Below are 25,211 nucleotides of genomic sequence, written 5' to 3'. Positions count from 1 at the left end.
CATTGGGATGCCAAATATATGAAAAAGAGAAGATTTTGGTTCAATTTTACTGTAAATGAATAATATTTTATACTAGAAAAGCCGACAGTGAAAATGAAAAAAAAATCATAGATAGTAGTGTTTAAAACTCATTGTTAAGATGTCATCAGTGTACATGCATTTGAAAAAGAGAAAGGAAATTGCTTTATTTTTATTTAGAAACAAAATAGCTCTTACTATAACTTGAAGAGGATCCCCAGGTCATTAAACAACAGTATGAAAATCTAATGTGTTTGTGACGGTTGTGCATAGACACCTATGAAGAAATTCTAGAGAGAGACAACGGATTCAAGATTTGATGTGGCTTCTGGCGAAGGGAAGAGATGCCAGGATTGCCCCAGCCTCTGAGGAGGCCTCTTTAATTTAAATGTGCATGCTGAGATGCAGCTGTGCCGATGAATGCATATTTATTGGACCTGGATGGGAGGCAAATGTGTAGCTAATTAAACTATCCTCGTGTCAGCTACTCTGGCCAGCATCTCTTCACACAAAAGCATCGCTATTTAAAATATAGTGTGGAAGCAAAAAGTTACCACTCAAGTCTTTTCGCAAATAGCGAAAAAGTGCTAAGGCAAATTAGAGAAAAAAAGGGAACATAAGCGATGCTTAAGTTAAATAGTAGCTTTAGGAAAGTTTACTAAAGAAAGAAATCTGATAGGTAGGTTTGCCTATCACTCGAAACCCTTTTCTTCCTACTTTCTTACTTTAGAAAGACAAACGCCCTCAAGTGTCACCAGGATGGCTTTCCACACTCTACTCTCAGTCCTTGTGATCTCCCCAGGAATAATGCACATGAGGTAGACAAAGGCATAGTGTAGAAGAAATAACTGATTGCAGAGTACGGTAGAGCACTGAGATGGGCAATGTCCAAAGAGACCATCGTGCCAACCTTTATTTTATGTAGGCTTTGTACTGTCTCTAAGTTCTCTAGGACCAAGAATTTTCCCCCAAGGGTGTTTTCTTTCCCAGATGATTGACAGGTTTGTTTAGTTTGACTCTTATAGAAGGGGCAGGGGCATGTCTTCATGATTAATGAGAAAGTTTCCTGCTATCTACATACCTTATGACCTTCCAGCGAGTTTGAAATGTTATTTTACGTGTATTTTTTAAGGGTGTGTGTGTGTGTGTGTGTGTGTGTGTGTGTGTGTGTACACATCCAGGTGCTTGAGAGTCCCCAGAGCTGGCTGTAAGCTGCCTAAGTAGATGCTAGGATCTGAACTTGGTGAGGAGTGTGCACTGTTCTTGCAAAGGAACCACATGACTTTCTTCTGCCACTGGAAGTAAGTATCCGTGTATCTGAAAACACTTACTACATGTTAACCATGCATGTATCAGAGAACCTCTTAGGCACCAGGACTATAGTAGTGTATAATGGGTTATCAAGCTCCTAGCCTTGGTGAAAAACAAAACAAAACCAAAACCAAAAACAAAAAAACCAAAACAGAGTGACTAACACCTTTGTCAAATGGCAAATGTTAAGGTGAATCAAGGGTCACTACCACACAGTAATCAATGTTAGAATGAGACAGAAATCCAACAGCCTAGATTTTGACTTGGGAACTCAATACAAGGAGACAGAGTATTACTCAGGTGAAAAAAAAACTGAAAAGCATGGACCAAGGAGGCCAGAATCACCACCACAATCCCCTGCTAAGCCTACCTATACTGTGAAGAAAAGGGAGATCTTTGGGAAATTCCACTTGAATTTCCAAATGATAATATTTAAACCAAAAATCCCCCCAAATAGGAGCCATCTGTGCCCTGAAAGGAAGTTTTCTAAGGGAAAAACTAAACCATTTCTACTTGAGTTGAATTTATTTCCATTGTCATAATGGTATTCTCTACTATTGGATGTAACATTTTATCACCTTGATGCATATTATTATAGACATTTAAAAATATAAGATATAAAGATGGAAGATGAAAGAAATGTGAAAAGGGAAGGTAGGCCTTCCTCTTGTTTGAGGATCAATAACATCTCACAAAAAAGACATAAACCATGTTTGTAGTCAAAACACATGTTTTGACTTCTTGTGGTCTATGATTAGTAAATATTTCCTTGACTATTTGACCTAGGTTTGTATTGTATCCCATTTTAACATATATAAAGCATCTCAAAAGCACCTTAGGATCACATTCAATAAAGAAAAGTTCCCTTGACAACAGTAAATATAACAATAAGTTATATATTTTTAAAAGTTTTATTTTTTAATATTTATTTAAAAAATACCACTTGACAATTTCATTCATGCAAATAATGTAATTTGATACCATGTAACCCAACGTCTCTATACCACTCTTCTCAGGTATCACCCTTCCCCTTCATATTCTCTCCTTTTAATTTTTGTAACCCACTAAATCTAATTAGTGTTGCCTATTGTGAGTAAATTGGACATTTTAACCAGCCTTTCAAAACCTTTGAATAGTGTATCTTGAAAAGACTTCAATATGTTACATAACTATCACACTTAATTGTGATATGCTCTTGTGAACCTACTCTACTTTCCATCCCTTAATGCCTGTGTCCCTAAACCTATATTAAAACACATTTCTCAGTAAACTCCAACTCTGCCTCACACTGATTAACCTCTTTTACAAAAAAGACATCACATTTCAGCATCATAAACAATGTGTGGTCCTGCCCATCAGCATCATAAACAACATGTGGTCCTACCCATGGCCATTTTATACTGTTCTTTCTGCTAGTCTTGGTGAGACTCACTGACTAGTCACACTTCTCTTGAATATGGGGTATCCAAGATCACCAGATTCAAACATACGAAGGAAAATGGCTCTCTTCTGTTACAATAAGCATTTGCGAATAAAGGCTATATTGAGTCTATGTAGCTCTGTTGACTCCATGGATTTTTTATTCACTAAGGCTACTGAACAGCACCCACAGACCAGGTGCCCTAAGCACCCAATGCTTATTACTCATAATTCTGGAGACTGACATCTCAGAGATGGGCACTGGCCCATCTTAGTGAAGATCTCCCTGGACTGAAAATGGCTGATTCCTCCATTTGCCCTCACATAATAGAGCAGACAGTGCAAGCAAGGAGTCTGACATCACCTCTAGTAACCTTCCTAATCTCACTCATGACTGTTCTGCCTTCACCATCACCTCTTTGAGACCCCCAAGTCTTCATAACTGCCCACTGGAAGTCAGGACTCAGATATAGGAAATCCTAAGGAGCCCAATCACCTTTCTTCAAAATCGGAGTATCACTGCTTTCGTGTCCAGAACCCAGAATTTGACTCCATGTGGCTCCATGATCTTTAAAGAGGCAGCAGGCTGCAATGAGCTTATCGGGGCACTCCCTAATGCAGTGTTACTCATAAAAAGATGAAAGCAGACAAATGACCATGTGCCGACCATAGAAGAGATAAAATAGTCATTAAGAGCTTAGGGACCATGTCTCAGAACGAAGCCTCCCGGTTAAGGCTTCATCTCACATTCCTAAACTCTGACCCACGATAAAATAAATCTCTATTTGCCATATATGCAGTTCATGGTACTTTTTTTTTTTTGACTGTCCTACCAATGGTCTCATTTTGTTGTGCCCTGCTCACCCCATGTTCAGCCCCTATCCAAGTCTTCATGCTTAGCTCTGCTAATCTCATCTACCTCCAGGTGATTGTCATCCTCATGAAAATGTTCCTCAACTATGTGACATGGTTATATATTTAGGGTGAAAATGAAAGACTATTGGTATCAGTAATTTCATATGGTTTCTCCTCACATGCATGGACTTAATCTCTCTCTGAATCTCCAATGTGGTTCTCTCTCTCTCTCTCTCTCTCTCTCTCTCTCTCTCTCTCTCTCTCTCTCTCCTCTCACTTGTCTGATTTTTCTATTTCTCACTACCAACTTCCAGCACCTAGGCAAGTCCTAACATTGCAATGTAGGTTTAGATGGTCCCTTCATTGCCCCCAAATTAGTTACAAATGGGAAGTCCGTCCTCACCTGGACTTTTTAAACTGAAATCTCATTTTAGAAAGACCTCCAGGTGATTCTTACATAAATTAAAACGTGAGAAGAGCTGCCTTAGAATATGGTGGTCCTTCTGGCCAGGGGGATTTTTCTTACTCTACATGAAGATTATGCCATTTTTTATTCCCTTTGACATCAGGCAAGTGAAAGCACACCCAATTTGACACAGCCTTACCAACATACATCATTACCCTCGATTTGAAAAAGCCGATTGCTAGAAAAAAAATACACCATGTTTTAATGGCGCTTGTCTCTGCATGAACTGGTGAAGGGCACTATCAATACTTGTTCATGAATTCTCTGTTATGGATTTGGTACTTTTTATAATTAATAGAGTTCATTTTATTATAATTCCTTTCTTGTTGCAAGATGTAAAGAACCCCGAGAATCTTATTATACTGAACTTGTACTGAAAAAGTTTTCAAGGTTCCTGATAACATTATTTGGCATCATGTAGGTTTCAAAAAATAAATTGTTTTCTTCCCAAACATTTATAGCTAGCTGCACAATTTAGAAGTCTTTGTTCAAGTTGAGGAAAATGACAAACAATGGTGATCCAATCATGAGTACAGTAGTTCCTGGTACCCAGTGGGAACTGGGTGATGATGGTAAACTGAGCTACAGAGCAAAAAAATCTATGAAAGCATGGGCCTGTCCAGTAGCTTGTTTGTTTCACATGGTAGCTGCAAAACACACACACGTACACGTGCACCCACACGCACGCACGCTTGCACACACGCACACATTGTTTCTATGAGCTCAGATTAGACCCTCCTTATCATTCAAAATGATCAGGCTGCTGCTTGTGGAGATCTCGGTGACCTGGGAGGTGGCTTGACAAGGTGACTCAGGTCAGTGCAGGATAACAAGGCACAGAAGAAAGAGCTATGAGCTCTTTCAAAAAATAAATAAACAGCCCTGCTCGTGCTCCTGAAGCCAGCGGCTTCGCTGTGCACTTGAGTAAGCTGCGCCTGTCTTCCGGGTTTCCCTTTGTTTATGAGGTTTGCTAAGTCCTTGCCTGTTGATGGTGTAATTTGCTAAGCCAGACAAGCAGGTACTGTACACAATAAGTTCTTCTAAATATAAGGGGTGATTAATCAAGGAAAATCAAACTGTGAGCCCCAGTACCAGTCCTTCCTGGCTGGTCCCAGACTCCCAGATTGTTTATTTAGTGTCACCCACAGTCTGTCATGGCTGACCTAAAACTATCAGGAACAGCCACAATGGCAGCCAAGCATAAACAAAAACCTGAACTGAAGGTGCAGAGGGACTGCCATTCCACAGATAAGATCTATTGCTGTAATAGCCCTTGATTATGAAGACCAAAGGAGAAAAAGCACCAACTACACAGACACGTTCTGTTTATTTATATATGAAGAGGGAGGGGGAGCAAATCATGTTCAGAGAGGAGGGGAAGGAGGGAATAAGGTTTCCTTACATGTCAATGTTTCTCGCTTTATAAAGCAAGATTCTGTGATAGCAGGGGGTTGCTTCAGGTTTCCTTTGTGTATTGACATTTTGCAATACTTAAAAAACATTGCATGCTGGGGCCAGAGATAGCAACAAAAAGAGGAATGGAGGCCGGAATCTATTGCCCAGGAAAGGAATGCTTTCCTCTTCTGTACAACCATTCTAACTAAGCTGTAGATTTAGATTTTTGGATGACCTATACAAAATTATGGACTTTGAACTTATGTTTTTCTGATGAACAGGACTATGAACCTATGCAAATGTGCAAAATGCAGGCTTAACATGCAAGGAGTCCCTGGTAAAGCATTTCCTCAGGCATTTTTAGAGATGCTTTACAGCTTTCCACTGCAGTGTTTAACTTTACAAAGACTGAGAAATACTTGGGAAGTTGTCTGGAGGTGTTTCCCATCCGTGTGTCGGGGATGGAAGCATTGTCTTTAAAGTCAAACTGGCCTCTGCCTCAAGATGGAATGTGGAAAGGTTCTTTTCATCCTTAAAGAGTCTTGCAAGTTCTAGAAAGCAGTATGAATAGATCTCTTTATTGCTTGTATGTGCTGTGCAGCTGTTGCTTTTGGTTGGGAGGTCAAGTTTGTTCATTTAATGGAGAAGTGTGCACCTCCTACCAGCATCCCATTTATACAAAGTGTAAGAAGAAGGAGATTTGGAGCCAGGTCCTTTCAGTAACACACTGCTATTGAGGAATCCTGTTCAGCGTTATCTGTTACTCCATTACTAGGACAAATGGCCCCAAGAAGTTCTTCCCTTTCTATTTTTCAATAGTCCAGGCCGTGCGTTTCACTTGAAGAGTGAACTTCTACTACTTTATCACATTGCAGAGCTCCAAGGGAAATTGCTACTTAGGTCCTTAACACTGAAGGCATCCATTTTGGAATGCTGACATTGCCTGGGACTGGTAGAAAAATTTCAGCAAATCATACCTGTGCTCCAAGGCCTGAGGAATTGATTCTCTGAGGCTACGGTGGAGCTAGAAGTCTCTGCCTGGGCAGGACACGAAATGAATGTTGGTGTTATCAAGTCCCTGGCCTGTAAGGTGAACCATTTTGTTAACCACCATGAAAAGCCCTGATTGTGCTCACTTGCCTTCAGAACACAAAGAAGATTAAGGGAAGCCTAACAAGAGTGCTAGCACTGGGTTATACAATAATCACATAAGGATCATGGCTCGGTGGTTAGCACTGCACTGATACCAGCACAGAGAGGATTGTTTCAGTTCATCAACTGTAAGCTTTACTAAGTTCATATTTTGACCTCAACAGTCTTCTAACGGTTGGCAACTCATGCATACAGTAGTTAGGAGCAGCATTTTCATCTTCCATGTCTGAATAGCGAGCGTTCCATTGTAGGGACACACCACATTCTTCATCAGATAATGGACATTTGCATCTTCACTTTTGGGTTACTGTGTTAATGTTGTTATTTTAATTTGCATTACAGACGAACAGCTTGAAAATATGACAGTCTATTTGTGCTTTCTTTAAAATTCAGCTTCTCACACTAAACATTCTTTATATTAGTGATGATTATATTTAATACAATTACACTGACAACTAATATGAAGAATATGTATTAACTTAATACATATTAGTTTATTTATAACATTTAGTTTATTTTATGTATAGATAGCTACTTATATACACATATCCTAACAATGTATTATTTGGGGCTCTTTCTACTTTAATTTTTTCTGTTAAAATAATATTGTTTCTTGAAAGTAAACCAGGTCTGTAAACACTGAATCCTACTGTGGAATGTGCTATTTGCCTAAGTAAATAAAAATCAAAGGCATATTAATTTAAAGGAGAGAAAGAAGATTTGAAAACAGAACAGAACATAATTAAAAGCACAAAATTATTAGTCTTGACAGTAGAAGCTCATTGTTCTTTAGGCAGCCAACCGCTGATTGGCTATTTATGGTGTTGCACTGAATTATGTTGTAGACACATGTAAAAATTAGAAGCCTAAATGCCTTTAAAATTTGAAGCATAAAAGAACTTTGTCAGAGATCAGTACAAATGTTACATTTGTTTATAAAAAATTCTATTGTTCATATTTCCTGTAAAGCAGAATTGTTCACTTTGTCTTCGATCTTTCGATTGCAATCATATTATTTTTCATAAGTTAAATAAGAATTTAATTAAGAGTTCATTGGTGATGATATCACAAGTAATGGGCTACACATTCTCCTACATTTAGAAAACTGCCTCTCTCTTAATCCCTTCGGCTCCGTCTTTTTTTTCAGCTCCCCAAATTTTAGAATTTACATGTTCTATTCCCATGTCACGCATAATAAAAAGGAGGCTTAAAAACGCAGAAGAAATTGAATGAAGAAAATAAAAATTCCCTGTGAGAGGCTAGCAAGTGCATTTTGGAAAATATTATGTTTTAGAAATGTCAATAGCTAGATGTTTTACAGGTAAATAATAGGAGACAGGAAGCTAACAGGTGCCATTATGGTCAGTGGTTGGGTTAGAGACATCTCCTTCAGTAAGGGCCTTTGGCACCAGGGAAATCAGCCCAGACTCTGTTAAGATGTTTGAAACTGTCTCCTATAAAATATCTACTGAGGTCTTTGAGACCACATAGCCCACTCAGGTAGAGAGTTCCTGTCAGGTCTGAAAGACATGATCATTGTGTGGAAGGCTGATACACTTTTGCATTGTAGAAGATCAATGTGTATCTAGCAGATTAACTGTGTAAGCCTACAAAGACAGTGGAGAATAGACAGCCGAAGCCTTCACAGGAAGAACCTGTATCCTCCCATATATGTAAAAATAGTTAACAATCAATGCCAATTTTAGGGGCTTTTAGAAACATACGTTTATTTGCATGAGTGTATTTGTTTGTGTGAAGGGAGTTGCTTGTGTACGCTTGTACCATGGTGTGTGTACGGAGGTCAGAGAACAACTTGCAGGAGTGGGTTCTCACCTCCTGCTATGCACGTTCCAGGGCTCTGCCCCTGGTCTTCAGGTTGGAAGCACGTGCCCTTATCTGCTTAGCAACCTCACTGCCGTTGACTTCAACTCTGAAAGGACAGCTATCACTCTGCCTTTGTGCTATTGGGATTTATGATGATAATGGTATCATTATTTTTATTCCAGGGATGAATAAAAATTCATCTCTCTCTCTCTCTTTCTCTCTCCCCTTCTCTCCTTCTGTCCTTTCCTCTCTCTGCATGACCACCAGCAGAAACTCCCCTTTCCACTTCCAGGTCTCCATCTCAGAGACAGTCTTAAGAGAAGGAAGGCGATTGGACTGAGTTTGAAGTGTTGCACACTCTTGGTCTCATCAACCATGGCCAAAGGGACAGTGTTACAAAGAAAGTGATCATGAATATGTTCAGGTTCGTAGATGGAAAACTATGTATGTAGCGTCTCAAGCAATGCCATGTGACATGCTGTGTGTGATGTGGACAGACTATGATCCAAGTATATGTAAGAAACTAATTTCAAGTAAAGCACATAGAATGGAAATATGAGCAGAACACGATGTGTTCTGCACCAGACAACAGAAAGCAAACCACGCTAGAGGCTCTGCGCTCAGCGTGGAGACATCTCCACTAAGGACCCGCGAACCACAAATCCAACACAGATTCTGTCGAGATGTTTGAGATCGCTATGCACTTAAGCAAGTGTCTTACATAAAGATCTATAAGTAGTTATATTGTATCCCCGTTCCAGAAAGCCCTGTATGTGGTTATTATAAAGTATATTGACTTTTGTGTATTTTTTTCTTCAAAGTAAAAAAATCAAAGCATTCATTCTTAAGGGAGAGCATGAGAGATGTTGTTTACCAATCTTTTGAATACATATTCCAACCAGGGGGGGAAATCAATTGCTTTTCAGTTGCCTTTATTAAAAGTCTTGTGAGGTCTTCAACAAAGAGCTGCTGGTTCGAGAAACTTCAGACCCTAGTAACTATTTATTCATGGTCAAAGTATAAAAGTGGAGTACAGCACAGCAATTGGGAGGTTGTCAGAGTGGCTGGGAAAATTCCTAAGAGTGCACAATTCTGTCTTCTCCTTATACACTGAGGAATAAAGTTCACATAGGCTTTGTTCTTAACAATCAGCAGCCTATAAATACTCAGATAAAAGCTGTAATGTGAGTCGACTGCTTTCTAGAAAATTCTTGTCATAGGATTTTCATATTTATTAAAAATACCACAAGTTTATTTTCCCTCCCTTTGTCTATTGGCCCTCATTGTTATGTCCATGTGTTTAACTGTCTCCCATTTTAGGCATGAAAGTCCTTATTTTTCACAAACAAACGTAAAATCAAAACCAAACACATATGGCTTTACAGCAAGGGTTTGATACGTGACGGTTGCTCATTAAAAATGAATATTTACTGCTTATTCTAGAAAACAGACATTTTAGAGAAAGATCGCCTTAATCTCGGGCGCCCGGGATTTCTTCCTGGACGAAGGTGTGTGCCTTAAAGATGGAAGGTGGAAAGCATCAGAGGTAAGACCATCATGATCAAAGTCATGGAGTGGAGTGGAATGGCGTAAACAATTTAAGCTAATGGTGTGTGCCAGAGACACCGTTAGGCAAATAGACAAGTATTTTAAGTTGTTGACATTAGGGAAAGCTTGCCTGTAATACAGACTATTAAGAACGGAGAAAAGACTCTGCAGCTATGCCTAGAGGTGTGGGAATTTGAAAATACCTATCCAACGTGAAGCCTTGAAAAGCAATCTTTAAAATATTGGGGAAAAAAATTACCGACGTTTAGTGATTTAGAGAAATTTTTATCAAAAGAGTAAAAGTCATCTTACTGTCAGTTACAGACATATGGTAAAATAAAAAAAAATGTCATGTCTATGTGAGACATTCAGAATTAAAGCACATTGGGTTTTTTCTTTTTTCATTTTTTTCTCTTAAGTTGCAAAAGTAATTTTAACAGTGTTTTTCTTCTTGTATAATTTACCACCGAGAGTGGGGGGATCTTTCTTTTGCATTGGCATATTGTCATACCCCTTTTTAAGTTTTGATCTGCTTCCAACATTTTATCCTTCAAGCCTGCAATGTCACAAAATATCTCTGAGATTTTGTAATGTGAAGTTGTTTGTTGGCTTCCTATGGGACATCTTCATCCTTTTTGTCAAAACCACTTCCTTCATTTATGTTGATAAGTTCACCTTCACAAATCCCTCTGCTTGTATCTTCTGAGCCTCTTAAAGTAGCCATGCACCACTCATTAAATGTTTGTGTTTCCCTAGAACTCACATGTTGAAATCCTAGCTCTCATTAGGTGTGGGGCCTCTGGGAGGTAATTAGGACCTGGGGGTGGAACCCTTATGATTAAGATTAGTGTCCCTATAAAAATGGCTCCAGAACTCCCTTAATAGTCTTTCCATCACAAGAAGATATAATGTACTTTATTATTGTTGTTATCATTATTACTATTATTACTTTACATTGTTCTCATTATCAGGGAAGGGAATTCTATTTTATGTGATAAATTTCTCTGTTGATAGCCTCCTATGAAAAGTCATCTCAGGCTTTTCCTATTTTTCTGTTGTTACACATTCTTAATATTATTAACATATAAAAATATACATTCTGAATGAATGTTTTGGATATGTGTTATGAATGTTTTTCTCAGTCTATCTTGCTTTCTTACTTTCTTACTACTCTTTCTGAAAAAAATCGGTTTCAAATTTTAATATCTTCAAAGTCACTAATTATTTCCTGTGTGTTAGTTGGTTCTCTGCCTCAAATTTTTGTCTTATTCCAAGTTCCTGAAGAAACCTCCTTTGTCATCTTTCGGATGTTTGTTTGCTCTCATGGATTCAGACCTACCTCAAATTAAGTTTAGTGTGCGAGAGGAGTAGTAAGGTGAAGGTTAGGGCTTTCAGCGTTGGTCTCCTGTTGGCCATGAAGACCATCGTTGTCTGCTCACTGCTTTGTCACTATTGGCACTGAGCCAGTGTCCAATCCCTATAGCCATGTTTCTGAGTTCTATTTTTTAGTGATATTTTAAATTATTATTGTACAAACAATACCGTCTTTAAGCACTGTAGTTTTGTAGTAGGGTTATGCATATTTGCATGTATATAGAGGTACATTCTGTCATCTTTAAGATTGTTTTGGATTTATTTCATTGCAGACAGCAATGGTGTTCAATGCTTTCTTTCTGTTGGTGAACAAATGGCCGTGCCTTACTGTCACTATGACTTCCCTGCCATGATGGAATACACCCTCAAACTTAAACCCTTCCGTTCCTGCCTTAATCTGTTAGACATTTGGTCCCAGTAACAAGATAATACAATGTAACACCCTAGAACTAATGTGTTCCTGACTTACAAACTGAGAGGATGGTGAGAAGGTGCGAGTGGACCTTAACCCAGGCACATCCCATAGTAGGTGCACACTAATTGCTGTGGAAAGAGGTCCATCCAGAACAATGGTCAATTTATGGCTCTGTTGCCAATAATAAATGATGCTTATTAGATAGTCCCATCACCATTCTCCATCCGACAAGGCAGCCATATGTAGCTGGTGTGTTTTTGGCAACGTTACAGAATGGAGTTGCTGTCTTGAGTACATCTGTATTCAATACAGACTGCAGAGGCCTTTTTATTTTCATTTCCTAGTATAGGACTCAGACACTTTCTCTCCAGCAGCCCTCTACCCCAGCTCCTCCCATTCATTATTCAGAATTTGCCTGAAGCATTAAGACTGGAGGGAGAAATCCTAGGACAGCTACTGAGAGCCCCAAATTACAAAACTAAAAGACGGTTGGTTGTGGCTAAGTTTCCCGTTCCAGGATGCACTCCACTGCACTTTAGGAAAAAAATGTCATGCTGAGTCGCTCTTTTACAAACTCAGTTCTTACCTGCTGTCATTTCTCTCAGCCAAATTCTAATGACTCCGGAAAGAATGGAACAGGTGCATCGGAAACCACCCAGGGATTCTAATACCCAGACTCCCCCAGAATCTGGCTGCCAAAGGAAAATCCTGAAGAAATGGGTCACGAGGCAAACCAAGGTGAAGCTGTGGGGCTAGCAAGCTGCTCTGTACAAGGCAAGCAAAGGGAACTGTTTAATGAGAACAGGCTTGTGCGGATCTGATGCCAAGCGTTTGGAAGACTCAGAGGGTCCGCATGACATTGCATGGAGTGACATTATCTGGTTGGAGAGTTTTAGTAATGAAAATGTAAATCTTGCTACTGCAGAAACCCTGGAGACTCTACAGAACCAGCAGTGTGACTTCTTACATGAGCCAGGCCTCCAGACCTCAGGCTGTTACAAGGCAGGGAGAGTGGCTGTTAAATTAGAGGAGAATGGGGCGGAGGGGGGGGGAGGGAAAAGGAACCATGTGATTTGTGTTAAGTGCAAAGTCTTCTAGGCACTCGGTAATACCATGGCATTGGGAAGGCATAGAGATGCTTTAGTAAACATTGTTGATTGCCACGGCGACACGACAGACTGTCAAGCCCTGCCTTAGCGAGGCTTCTGGACAGAAAGTCCCTGCTGTTGCTGTGGGTTGTCGAGAGCTAAACTGGATTCTCAGGGAAAATATTTCTATACATTTAGAAGCCTTTTAGCAATGTAGGTGAAAGACTAGTTAGTTGCTTTTTGCGTTTTCATTTTCTTGATTTTTATAAGTTACTTTTAAATCACTCCGTTCCATTTTAAGGGCTTGAGCCCGCGGACGCAGTCAGTCACCATCCTTGAATTTTCTGGGGTCTGTGCTAACCAGGTAAAGACAGCAAAAGCTCTTCAAGATGAAGGATTCGAGCTTTCACTGCACAGCCTAGTTACAAGTCTTCCCAGGTGAGTTTTTCTCATTTTAGATTTCAACAAGCAATTTAATCGACATGATGACCTCGTGCCACGACTAGCACTGTCCCCACCTTATCTACAGAGAAGATTAGAATCAGTGAATTCAAGAGGTTCCTCGGGGTCACCTCTCTGGAATGATTGCCAGGAGTATTGTTTGAATATCATATAATAATGAGAATTAACAATCTAGCCTTCCTTCTTTCTGGATTGTGTTGCTTTAGACTAGTGTAGCTGATTTTGTCTCCAATAGAGTCTTTAATGATATTTTCCATCTCGTCAGAACAGCAGCAATACTTCATCTCTCTCTACCTCTCTAGAAATAGTGCCTTGTCTCTAGTAGTTTAGACAACGTTCTTGGTTGGCTGTGTTATCCTCTCTGCTTCCTTCATTCCTTCTCTATTGCTCTCATTTTAGCCAATTTGCATTCGCTTAGTAGGTGATTGCAGTGTTCTTATGATTCTTAACTCATGAATCTAATTTCTTGGATGTCACATGTTTAAAGATTCTCATTTATTATAACAAGTATACATGTTGCCTTAGAAAGTAGTCCATATTTATGGTCAGAAAAGTGACTCAGGTAAGAAGTAGAAATCCACGTAGATTTGTTATTGCTAAAAGTTTTCTTAACAAAATAAACAATACACATACACACACACACACCACCACCACCACCACCACCACCACCTCCACCACCACCACCACCACCAATACCACCACCCCAAGGAAGCTAGGGTCATTTTGTCTGTGTTTTAACTGCTTTGTTGACTGAGAACCCTTGGATTCCCTGACGGCTGATGTGCAATGCCTTCATACCTGCCCCACTAGCTGGGTGGATGTTCTTTCCCCCTCCATCTCCTATGTACAATGTAAATAGCAATACAGCTCCAGAATTGTTTCAGATTTGGATTCAAAGGGGAAAGGTGGAGGCATGGAGTACAAGGGGAGTTAGAAGGAAGCTGGATAGAGGTTATCCCTGAAGTTGAGAGAGGCAGTAAACTACCCAACAAGTTCACCATGCCTGTGCGCTTCAGGACTCCCGTTCTGATTCTTGACTTGTATGCCTTTATTCTACTCACAGGTGATGTGGATTTGTGTGATTACACTTTTCACGTGTGGTTTGCTAAAACTAGGACAAACATTTATTAAATGTTAGTCCTCTCTCTTGCCGTGTCTTGGTTTGTGCCTTGCCTCGCTGCTGTCCACGTTGAAGAACTTACAAACAGCCTATACAAACCTTGGCTTCATCAAATGAGATCTCAGTCAGTACACATGTGGCACAACTTTTCAGAGGCAAATGGTAGCTGAGTTGAATACAAATAGCATCTAAATGATAATAGTGCCGAAGAATTTGGAACAGTTACATCTCTTCAAATATATTCTTGTGGGTAGTTGACATCAACGCTATTAGAAGGGTCAAAAACTCAGCCATGCTGGCTTTTAGTCGGTCATAAAGTTTATTATCATCTTCAACTTCATAATAACCTAAGTGGTTTCAGTATGAACAAATATATGTATTTACCTGAAATGAGGAATAAGAACCATTTATTTATTTATTTATTTACGACAGCATAATATTTTGATAATCACATCATCTTTCTTGGAAGAGGTTAAAGAAATTCACATGGTGTTCTAGACTACTCTATTAAAAAACTAAAAAAAAACTGGGTTATTATCAGTAGAAGTTAGTTTTAGTTTTTTTGGTTTGGGGTCACAGATCATACTGCTCTAGGGTAAAGGATCCTTTTTTAAAGGAACTGCCAATACTTCAAAGCAAAACCTAACAGGGATCACTTTAGTTTGCCCATCTCACGGGAGGGAAAAGGGGTGAGATCTACACATTTAGGAAGCCACATGGCCAAATGGAGTTGTTTAAAGGCCAGTGTTTATAAGCGTGTATAGCCTTCTGTGTTGTATTTACAGTTTGATGTATTTTACTCGCAAGCCATCTTGTCTACTCTCAAAATGACTGGGACATCAAGAAGAGTAAAATTCCTTCCTTTCTCTGCAGGGGGCGGATAGAGACTGAGGATGCAGCCCCTTCCCTTTGAGAGAGGATAGATAGATGGTGTGTTTGCGGAGTGCTGTGCTCTAGTTGATGACTTCTCTTTGACAGGATATTCAGTTTCATGTGGAGAATTAGAGCCAGAACCTGTCCCCAGATAGAGGCCAAAGAAGGGTTCTTCCCCATTGCACACCCTCCAGTCCTCACCAAAACAGACTCTTGCTGTGGGTGAATGTCTTTGGACCCTAAAATGTAGTGCTAAGAGTCCCAACAGGACCATAGGGCCTTGTAGAATACAAGAGGAGCTCTTATACCCATAAGTGTTGACAGGACCTTTAAGACAACTTCAGCTGAGGTGAGCAAGAAGTGAAAATACTTTGCCACATTTCTCTCTCTCTCTCTCTCTCTCTCTCTCTCTCTCTCTCTCTCTCTCTCTCTCTTGATTTTTTGAGACAAGGTTTCTCTGCATAGCTTTGTTTCCTGTCCTGGAACTAGCTTTTTCAGACCAGGCTGGCCTTGATGCCACATTTCTTAATTCATAATTATAACATTCACAAAAATGTCTACTTCATTTTATTGGCTTTCCATTAATGCTTGTTTTCTGTTGTCTGTAGTTTTGTTGCTTATGTATTAAAAACAATTCATACTCAAAGGAATTTTTTTGCTAGTTACCTACTTTGAGATATATCACCAATCTTCACTGTACAGTCTAGATCTTTACAAACAGAACTATGTTAGAGATTGCTAAGGTATTATTTCTTAAGAATCATATATGTTGAATATAAATGATGCCTTTACCATAAAAGTATATTATCAGAAAAAGTGCTCTTTTTTAAGAAAAAATGTTAACAAATTTATATCTACAGGAGCTTCAAGTGTTCAAGTTGACTAGAAGATTTTCTGAAAAAAAAAAATTTATTACATCTAAGAACCAAGACACACTCCAGGTACTTTCTGAGTGAAGGGAGTCTGGCTGTATTTCTTTAATGGTGATCACTGTCACTCTTCTGTCCTCCAAAGCTTCAAGGGATGGCTTGTGCAAGAGAGCCTTCCTCAGAGTAGTGACTCACAGAGTCGCCCATGGCTCAGCTAACCTCTACTCACACAGCCGCCATGGCTCAGCTACCTCGACTCACACACCCACCCAGGGCTCAGCTAACCTCCTTGCCTCTCTCTCGTTCCCTGGTGCTGCAGATTGCGCAGAGGGACTGCGAAGGGAGAATGCAAGGGAGGGGGGAAAAACTTACAGCATCATCATCTTTCAATTAAATGCAGTGTAAAAGGCTTATCAATCCATGCGTTCTTCCTTATGTTATATTTAGGGCTGGAAATTCCTTGACAAAATTGTTTTTGGCGACTTTCGAAATCTGGCATCAAAACGAAGAACGGAACGTTCATCATCCTTCGTGAGCTGTTATTTGCTTCTCGGGCTGTTACCATCTAAACATGGCGGGACAGCTGCTAAAGAGATATATCGACCTTTCCTAGAATTGTCCCTCTAACGAGAAATACCAGGCATGAAACTGACCCAAATGGATTGCCAGAAAATCAAGTATGACTCAGGGTGATTACATGCATCCAATTGAACTCCTTCTCCTTCTTCCAGGTCTGTCTTCTTATAATGCTGCTTTCCCTACCGTGTCAATCCGCCTCCCCACAAAATTCTAAAGATAATTTGTATCACTTTCCTTCTCAGAAACTGAGCTGAAACTTTATTACAAATTCATCCATTTTCCCACTCTCCCCAATACCATTGTCCTACCCTAATCCAGGAGCATCCTCACTTGCATCTCTGAATTGGATTCATAACTGCTTTTTTTTTGATCCTGCTCTTGCTCCTCTTCCGTGTATTCTTCACACAGCAACAGCCATCGTGGTATTTTTGTCTTCTTGTGCAGAACACCCCTGAAGTATCCCATTTAATTTGGCATGAAAATCTTAATCGACGGTGACCAAAAGTTCCATGAATGCTTTGATTTCTGGATATCTCCCTAACCTTTCTACGTTAATTGAATGCCTGCTATGTGCTATGCCCTGTTCTATATAAAGAAAACACAGTAATTGAGATAGCCTAGATTCCTGCTAGAAGGCGGATGTCAGTAAATGAAGATTAGAGCACAAACATGGAGCTAAAAGCATGTCCCCTTGGATTGAACCACGAAGGGCGGATTCACTCAGAAGGTGGCTTTTGGGAGGATATCTGAAGGGCGACACGTGACTCATCATGTGGCTATCCAAAGGCTATTAAAAGAGCCACTGGGCAGTGTACAAAGAGACATGCTTTGCATTTTGAGGCGATGGTTAACTCCTGCGAGGGGAATAGAGCTGGAAGGAGCTGATAGTCAGTTTGGAGGCTGTAGCAGGCCCTCCGAAAAGGGATGATTTTAAGATACTCTGGACGGTGGCTAGAAAGGAGTGGACAGATTCCAGATAATGCTTCGGAGCTAATGGCACTTATTGATGGATGAGGTGTGGGTGTAAAGGACAAGAGAAATAAATTCCTGTCTTTTGTCTTCGGCAATTGATGGAGGAGATATGGGGGACTGAAAGAGACTAGATGGGATGGGACAAGCCTGGAAACAAAGAGCCTTCATTCCATACCCAGGGACCCCGAAACACACCAAGCTTCAGCTTCTGCTGTGCGGTTACCTTTTCCTTTCGGTTAGGTCTTTTGCTCATGACACTTCCCTTTTGTCTAGCGCATCCTGCTTAGGCACTGGCATAATAATTTCCCATCCTTTGGCACTCAGATGACATGCACCTACTCAGAGACATCTACTATTTACTTGTGCATACTCAATTGTTTTCAATTCAGTTTAATATTAATTATTTTATCTGAAGAATTGAAACCATTTTTTTGTCTTTATTTTTCTGTGGCTGTAACAGCCCCGTGAGAAAGGAGATATGTTCTTTTTATTTACTACTAAGTTCAAACTCTATTAGACAACAGAATACACAAGGGTACAAATACTTTCAGAATGTTGCATCATCTAAACCATTGTGCCAGTTCATTAATTCTATGTAAATACACATAAATTGTTTAATTTCAATTAATTAGGCTTAAAACACACCCAAAATATGGTGTTCGTATTGCTTTATACACTGTTATAATGTTTCCATAAAAATTATTCTTCTCTTTGAGAAGAACATAGCCCTTGAACCTGTTTTGGAAGGCTTAGTTCCTTGCCTATAGGCAACATGAACCGTGTAGTAAAGGAGGTAGGAATCTTAATGATTCTAAGTCTTGGTTCCATAAGCTGTTGAACATATAAATACAGCCTCCCGTTTGAAGAATTTCTATACAATTGAATGGGATAATCCATATGAAGCCCCAAACACAATTCTTAGTAGACCTTAAGTACTTAATCAATATGACTATTATTTGTGTTATTGTTGTTCATCAGCATCCCTGAGAAGAGCAGGACTTCTGTTACAACGAGGAGCCTTGTGGACACGCGGCTGTGCTGCTCTGCACACTCGGTACCCATAAATAAAGAGCCATTATCCCAATATTACAAATTCACATTGTAAACAATATTTCTGTCATTGGCCAGATTTAATTAAACACCACTTTTCCTTCGCTTCACATTTGTAAAGGTTTTTTTTTTTTTAAAGAATCAGCCTTTAAACATCATCTAAAAGGAAGAAAATAATTCACTCCTCATCTATGCACAAAGAATAGTAAACAATCATATCTCCTAACTAGATGAAAGTAGCATTTCACAGCAACCCAATACCTTTTGCTTTCCCTATGAAAAGCATATTAGAATTCCATCTAGCAGGTTAATATTACGAATCATTTATTTTCCTCACTAAATGTATATAGTTTGGGTAATACGGTGTCATCATGAAGCAAAATGGCAGTATGCTTAAAGACCCAGCACTGTGCAAACAGATTTTTAATACGTAAAAGGTTCGTGCAGTTTTAAAGAAGGCAGTGCCACCCAGCCTCATCACATGCTTCATGAGAAAAAGATGCTAAATTTCCTTGACCTACTTTCATCTTTGTATTTAGGAAACAGTGCCTAAGAAGTAAACAAAGTAGTTGAGCCTCACGTAGGAGATGATTATTTGAATTTATGATTCATGCCTCGAGCAAAATTTTGTTTGTGGCCTCATTTGCAACCATAATTTACAACTTTACCAGGGACATGCAATGTATTTGGAAGGTAATATATCAGACTTGCTTTGTACTGGAGCAGTCTTCTGGCTCTGGGTATAGTATTTTCTGTGTTTCTCTTAGCTATAAAATTTCTAGGCATAACATTTATTGTAGCAAATATGGAAATTTTTTAAAAATTGCATCCCCCCTAGGAATCTCTTATTGTATTTATATTCTTATTATGACTAAATCCAACTAGTGTTTAAAGGAGTTGTTGATCCTGCAAATATCTGGCTGCAAATGTGGAGAGATTTAATCTTTGCAGATTTTTTTAAAAAATAAAGATCGCATCCTTTTTGCATTTTGCACTCTCATTTAAGAAGCTAATAAACAATCTGTGAGTCAAATACAATACGTGCATGTGCTCTTAACATCCAGATTTCTTCTTATTGTAAATAATAAATAGGCTGCAATACTATAATGTAAAATGTTCTTTTTGATCTCTGAGTAGCGAAGAATTTCCCACAGAACTTGGAAGTTCTCTTGTGCATTCTGATTTCAGTTGTTTCAAGAAATACATATGGAAATGCAGGGTGTGTGTGTTATACATAAATAAATAGACAAATAAATTAATCACTTCCAAATTACCAAGATGCTCAAGTTAACGTAATGTTCTTTGCAGCCCTGCCTGATTTTTAAATACCTTCCTATTTTGTTTTTATTACAGTGTTCATTTTAAAAAAGAGTGTTTGTTTCTTCCCACTGAACATTCAAAAGTTAATTTTGAATTCCACTAGTGTGAGCACATTCATGCTGCTCGGCTAGCAAGTGGGAGTTGTATTAATTCAAAGACAAATCAGTACCAGGAGATACAATTTGGCATTGATAAAATTATAATTTTGGTGTTTGATTATACATGTTTTAAGCACAGATTAAAAACAAGAACCGCCAGCTTCTCTGTCCTCTGGAACAATTAGTAGGAAAATCAAAAAGGAAAACTGAAGAAGTTTCAAATGTTTGAGAAATGTTTCGCAATGAATATCATAGACTCACATGCTGATGTGCATGCTGAATGGGCTTAAAGAAGAAAAATGACATCAAACTTGAATTGGGCTCCTCCCGAAGGCATATTTCCCTTTATCAAATTATTAGAACTTTTTTTTTCTGGCATAAAGGTAGGAAGACTGGGTAGCAAAGCAGTCACTTTTATCGACAGGTACAGTAGGGAAGGGAGAGTAGGCTAATGTCTTTAGTTGCAAGGCCTGGACTTCAAACAGAATTAAAACTCTGTTTAGTAAAATGAAGGCTCAAGAACCATTCCTGCACTATTACATACTTCCTTTCTTCCTGCAGTAATTATTCATTCAGCTATTATGACTAACCACAGTAATTTTCTTAGAACAAAGGAGAGCGGGGCAACAATAGTTTCCAAAATGAGGAAGTTTAAATGCCCAAGGTCAGAGTGTAACATTTTGATTTCCATAGTATTTCAAACGCTACAGCCTTATGTAATAATTTTAATGCGAAAAATATGTAGGCCACGCTTCGCTGCTCTTTGCATATACCGCAAAGAGTAGGGGAGGGGGACCCTTAAAAATTGCTTAGCTTTAATTGAGCAAAAGGATTCACGTGTGATCTGAACTTGCGGCTCGTAATTCCTCTAGACAGCTTTGGTTGCCGTGTGATGATCCTAATTAAATTATGGAACTGCGCTGAAGTAGCTAAGCGAAAAGGCCTGTTCTTTGCTCTCACCTGGTGACTTAACTCTTTGCAGGACTCTGGATTTCGGACTCCGCTCTTCTACCGTGATCTGAGCTTTTCATTGTTAGGGGTAGGAAGACAGTCATGGGTGGAATCCGTCTTGAAAGCTTTAGCCTGTAGGTGGCAGCATTGTCAGGTTTTGGAAGTCGGAGCGCTTAGGATTGCTCTCTCCTCCAAAAGGCTCCCATCTCTAGGCAGAGCTAACATCATTACACACTCCTGTCAGGTAAAAGGAGAATGGGGAGAAATGTCAAAGACAAAAAAATTAGACTTCATTCACTTTGGCCCATGTTTCATTATATTTCTGATAATAGGGTACATTTGTAATTCGAGGCCCAGATTCTGTTGAAGGAGGTGTCTGAGCAGTCAGGAGTTAACCTCCAGCAAATCGGTTTCCAGCACAGTCTTTTTTTTACCAACTATAGGAAGGGAAACTACTCTTTAGGGGATGATTAAGTTAATCACACCCAGCTTGCACACTTGGTACCTTTATGGAGTTTTGAGATTCCCTATCAAAAGCAGGTCATGAGGGCCCCACAGCACGCTGCGTGTCCTTAGGAAGTTTGTACCCACTTTCCTATTTCCTTCCCTCTTTTCTTCTGTTTCTTGGTGCACTGTAACTTATTCACCCTAGCCAAGTTACAGGATGACTTTTCTACTATGGCTAAAGGAGAGAGAGAGAGAGAGAGAGAGAGAGAAAACCAGAGAATGTTTTTATTAAATGATATATCTGATTTAACAAAATTACATTGACTTAAACTGTATATCATTAGAACATCAAAACATTATACTATTTGTTTCAGCTTATGTTAATAGGATATGTAATAAATGCATAGCAAGTAATTCCTTTTGTCTAGAGGAACACATGCCTCATCGTCCCCAGTGGATTCCAAAAACCATGGCCAATACTGAACTCTGCTGATCCTGTCATACTTCCTGTATACACGTACCTATGAAAACCTAACTTATGAATTAGTTATCCACAGTACAGGATTAGTAATAGACATTGTGTAAACCTTATGAATTATGTTTCCTGACTACAGTTGACCACTGGCAACTGAAACATGGAACACTGAAGACATGAATAAGGGGCTGCTGTAGGCAGACATGGTGATGTTTATCATTGGGCCCTCAGAGATCGAGCAAGTGTCTTCTCTTGACACATCTCTAGGAAAGTTCTGCTTGAGAAACTCCTCCCCGTGACAATGGAAACGGCATAGTGTCGGGACATTCTTTCCAAGCCTTGTACTAAGTCTTCCATTCTCTGCATCCTCAGGGAAAATTGTTTCTGTGATGAAGATTGACGAAACTGTTTAAGTATCATTGAAAGTATAAAACAAAATCATTCCCAAATAAATATAATTAGCTATATACACTGCAGCTGCAAGAGCAAACGCTGATGTTGGGACCAGCTCTTTAAACAGAATAGGACCTCTGTGGTCTCTGGAGGTAACATGCATAAAGCAGAGGAAATGATTTTCCGTCAACACTAAGTAGACAGGTGCTTACATCGGACAGCATTCTAATACGTCTCTGAATATTTATGTCTTCTTTTTCAAATGCATTGCCCATGAATGTCACAGCTGTCAAACGCCCGTACACAAGAAGATAAAATATGAAATTAATAAAAGACAGATAAACATTTAGTTTGTTTGGGATATTCCCTCTCCCTAGCAGGTTTTTTTTCTTTTAAAACAAATACATGCACATTTTAAACTTAGCCATGTTTTAGTTTTAAGGTTTTGGTACAGCTGCATTTTCTAAAAGGCCAAGAGACGTGTGGGTTGACTGGTTGTATCTGGGGCCAGCAACAGGGCCTGCCTCAGTATTTAAAGAGAAAAATAATCAATGGCATTAATGACCAAGGAAAGCAGAGTCTGAGGACTTTCCAACCATTTCTGTTGCCCCTGTGTATGGTGTGCTTGGGTGCCACAAACAAGATTCTGACAGGTTGTAACTGTCCGGACCCAATGCCCATGTTTGTGAGGTGAGACGCTCTTAAATCTTCCTTCTTTGTAGCCCAGAGTTTTAGCTCTTGCAGTTCATGCCAAGACAGGTCATCACACATGCCCTTGGGGTTAGGGAGGGTCTTGGGTTTCAGAGCAGAGAGGAATAAATAGGACAGTGAAGATGAAAGCAACAGGGAAGGCCCTCTCTGTGCCGTGACCCTGCCTCTCTGCTTCCGGCAGTGATGAAGAGAGCCACATGCATGAGGAGCCTGCTCTCTGATGGACTTAGCAGTCACTTGGACAAACTTTCCCAAGAAGTCACAGATTTGGGAGTGGATCGCTCTTATTGTTATCAGATAGACCACAGCAAAAGCATCGCCTCTCCAACTGCTTCCAGCCTGAAGTGCCCGAAGAAACCAGATAGTCTCAAAGAAAGAGTCTAATCTGAATGCTGGACTAGAAATTTAAGCTTTGGGACTCTCCTGTTTTGCCTCAAATGAGTATTGCTTTGTACAAAACTCTCCAAATGGTCACGCTGGTGTAAAATATCTTGGTTTAGTAAAACTAACACTACGGTTTCCACATCTTGACTTTGTAATTGCCATCCTATTGATAGCCACAGATAGGAAACACTTAAAGGGGAACTGCCTTTCGTTCCCGGCCTCCCAGACCCAAATAACCACACAGAAACTATATTAATTATAACACTCTTTGGCCAATGGCTCAAGAGTATTTCTGGCTAGGTTTTATATCTTAAATTAACTCATTTCAATTAATCTATGTATCACCACGAGGGTGTAGCCTACTGGTAAAGTACCAGCGTCTGTCTTCTTTGGCAGCTACATGGTGTCTCTTTGGCTCCACCTACTCTCTCTATATATCTTTTCCAGCCTGGCTTTATTCTGCTCTGCCATAGGCCAAATCAGTTTCTTTATTAGCCAATGGTAATAAAACATATTCACAGCATACAGAGGGGAATCCCACATCAGAAACAGACATAATAAACATGGCTTTCATTCATAATGGAGACAGAGAAGTCTGTTACTCTGGTTTTGTTATATATTTGTGATAGGTAAATCCCATGCAGACCCAGTTCTGACTTGAAGAGGTTCCCTGGGTTTGCCACTTGAAGGAGATTTCATTTGGCTTGGTTGTCTAATGAAATGAGTATCTGAGGCTATTTATATCATGAGTTCTACAAAAGTGGTTTTCTGTGATGCTCAGCACAAGCTCCTTTGGCTGGGACTGTGTAATTGACAACAGATCACATCAATAAAACATGAGCCTATTTCAATTCAATCATTCAGCTTCTTATCTGTAAAAGTAGGGGTGGTAATATTGGTGTGGGCCTTGCTCCAGGTGGACCCAACATTTCTCTTCATCTGCCTATCAAAACTTCTACATGGGGTTAAGAACATGGTTCAGAGGATAAGACCATGTGTTGTATAAGCAGACCTCGGGTCAGATCCCACCACCCATGTAAGCAGTCAGGTTTAGTTGCACACACATCTCCAACCCCAATGTTGTAGTATGGCAGAGACAGAAGGATTCCCGAGCTTGCGGGCTACTCATCTAGCTCCATGTTTAATAAGAGACCCTATTTCACTGGAATATGTGGGAGAACAACACTCCAGATAGCTCCCTGTGCTTTCTGCATGCACACATAGACACATAGACACATTTGTAAATAAGATATAAAACCCTCCATTAATATGGAACACATTGTGTTTTCCAAGTACTCACTGGTTTTCTTTAGAAAGTATTTATTCTGTGCTCTCCCACCTTTTCCTAAGAGTTAATATACTTAAATAATGGTTGTTTTCTGCATCAGGTTTTACGTAATTGCTCAGATGTCTGCTTCTCCTACCATATCCTACAGTATCAGCAGGGCTTCATTTCTGTACGAACATAGCCCTGTGCCCTTGTTTGAAATGTACTTTCACTCTTGGTTTGTTGGCACTAATTTTTTATTTTATCTGCCAGTTAGTTTGGGTTGGAATGGCTCATTTGGTAAGAAAACAATTGTAGAAATAAAATATAATCCCCAGTTTAGCCTTGGAAACCTTCTAAGGCGTCCCACAACAT

The 25,211-nt window shown here is 39.6% G+C and overlaps 1 long non-coding RNA gene across 3 annotated transcripts; it reads left to right on the top strand.

Annotated features, from left to right (window-relative positions):
* The first annotated feature begins 12,867 nt into the window (after window positions 1-12,867).
* Window positions 12,868-24,425, top strand: LOC146892611 (uncharacterized). 3 transcript variants are annotated; one of them, XR_015739111.1, is made up of 4 exons: window positions 12,868-13,078; window positions 13,167-13,303; window positions 16,181-16,261; window positions 16,637-24,425. It is a non-coding gene; the product is annotated as an uncharacterized LOC146892611 (long non-coding RNA). The 3 variants fall into 3 exon arrangements; XR_015004106.2 differs by having other exon boundaries at window positions 12,868-13,303; XR_015004107.2 differs by lacking the exon at window positions 16,181-16,261 and having other exon boundaries at window positions 12,868-13,303.
* Window positions 24,426-25,211: the final 786 nt, after the last annotated feature.

The sequence above is a fragment of the Myodes glareolus genome, chromosome 10 (assembly GCF_982192425.1).
Source record: "Myodes glareolus chromosome 10, mMyoGla1.1, whole genome shotgun sequence".
In the NCBI taxonomy this organism is placed as follows: Eukaryota; Metazoa; Chordata; class Mammalia; order Rodentia; family Cricetidae; genus Myodes; species Myodes glareolus.
This window is presented reverse-complemented; position numbering and strand designations above follow the sequence as displayed.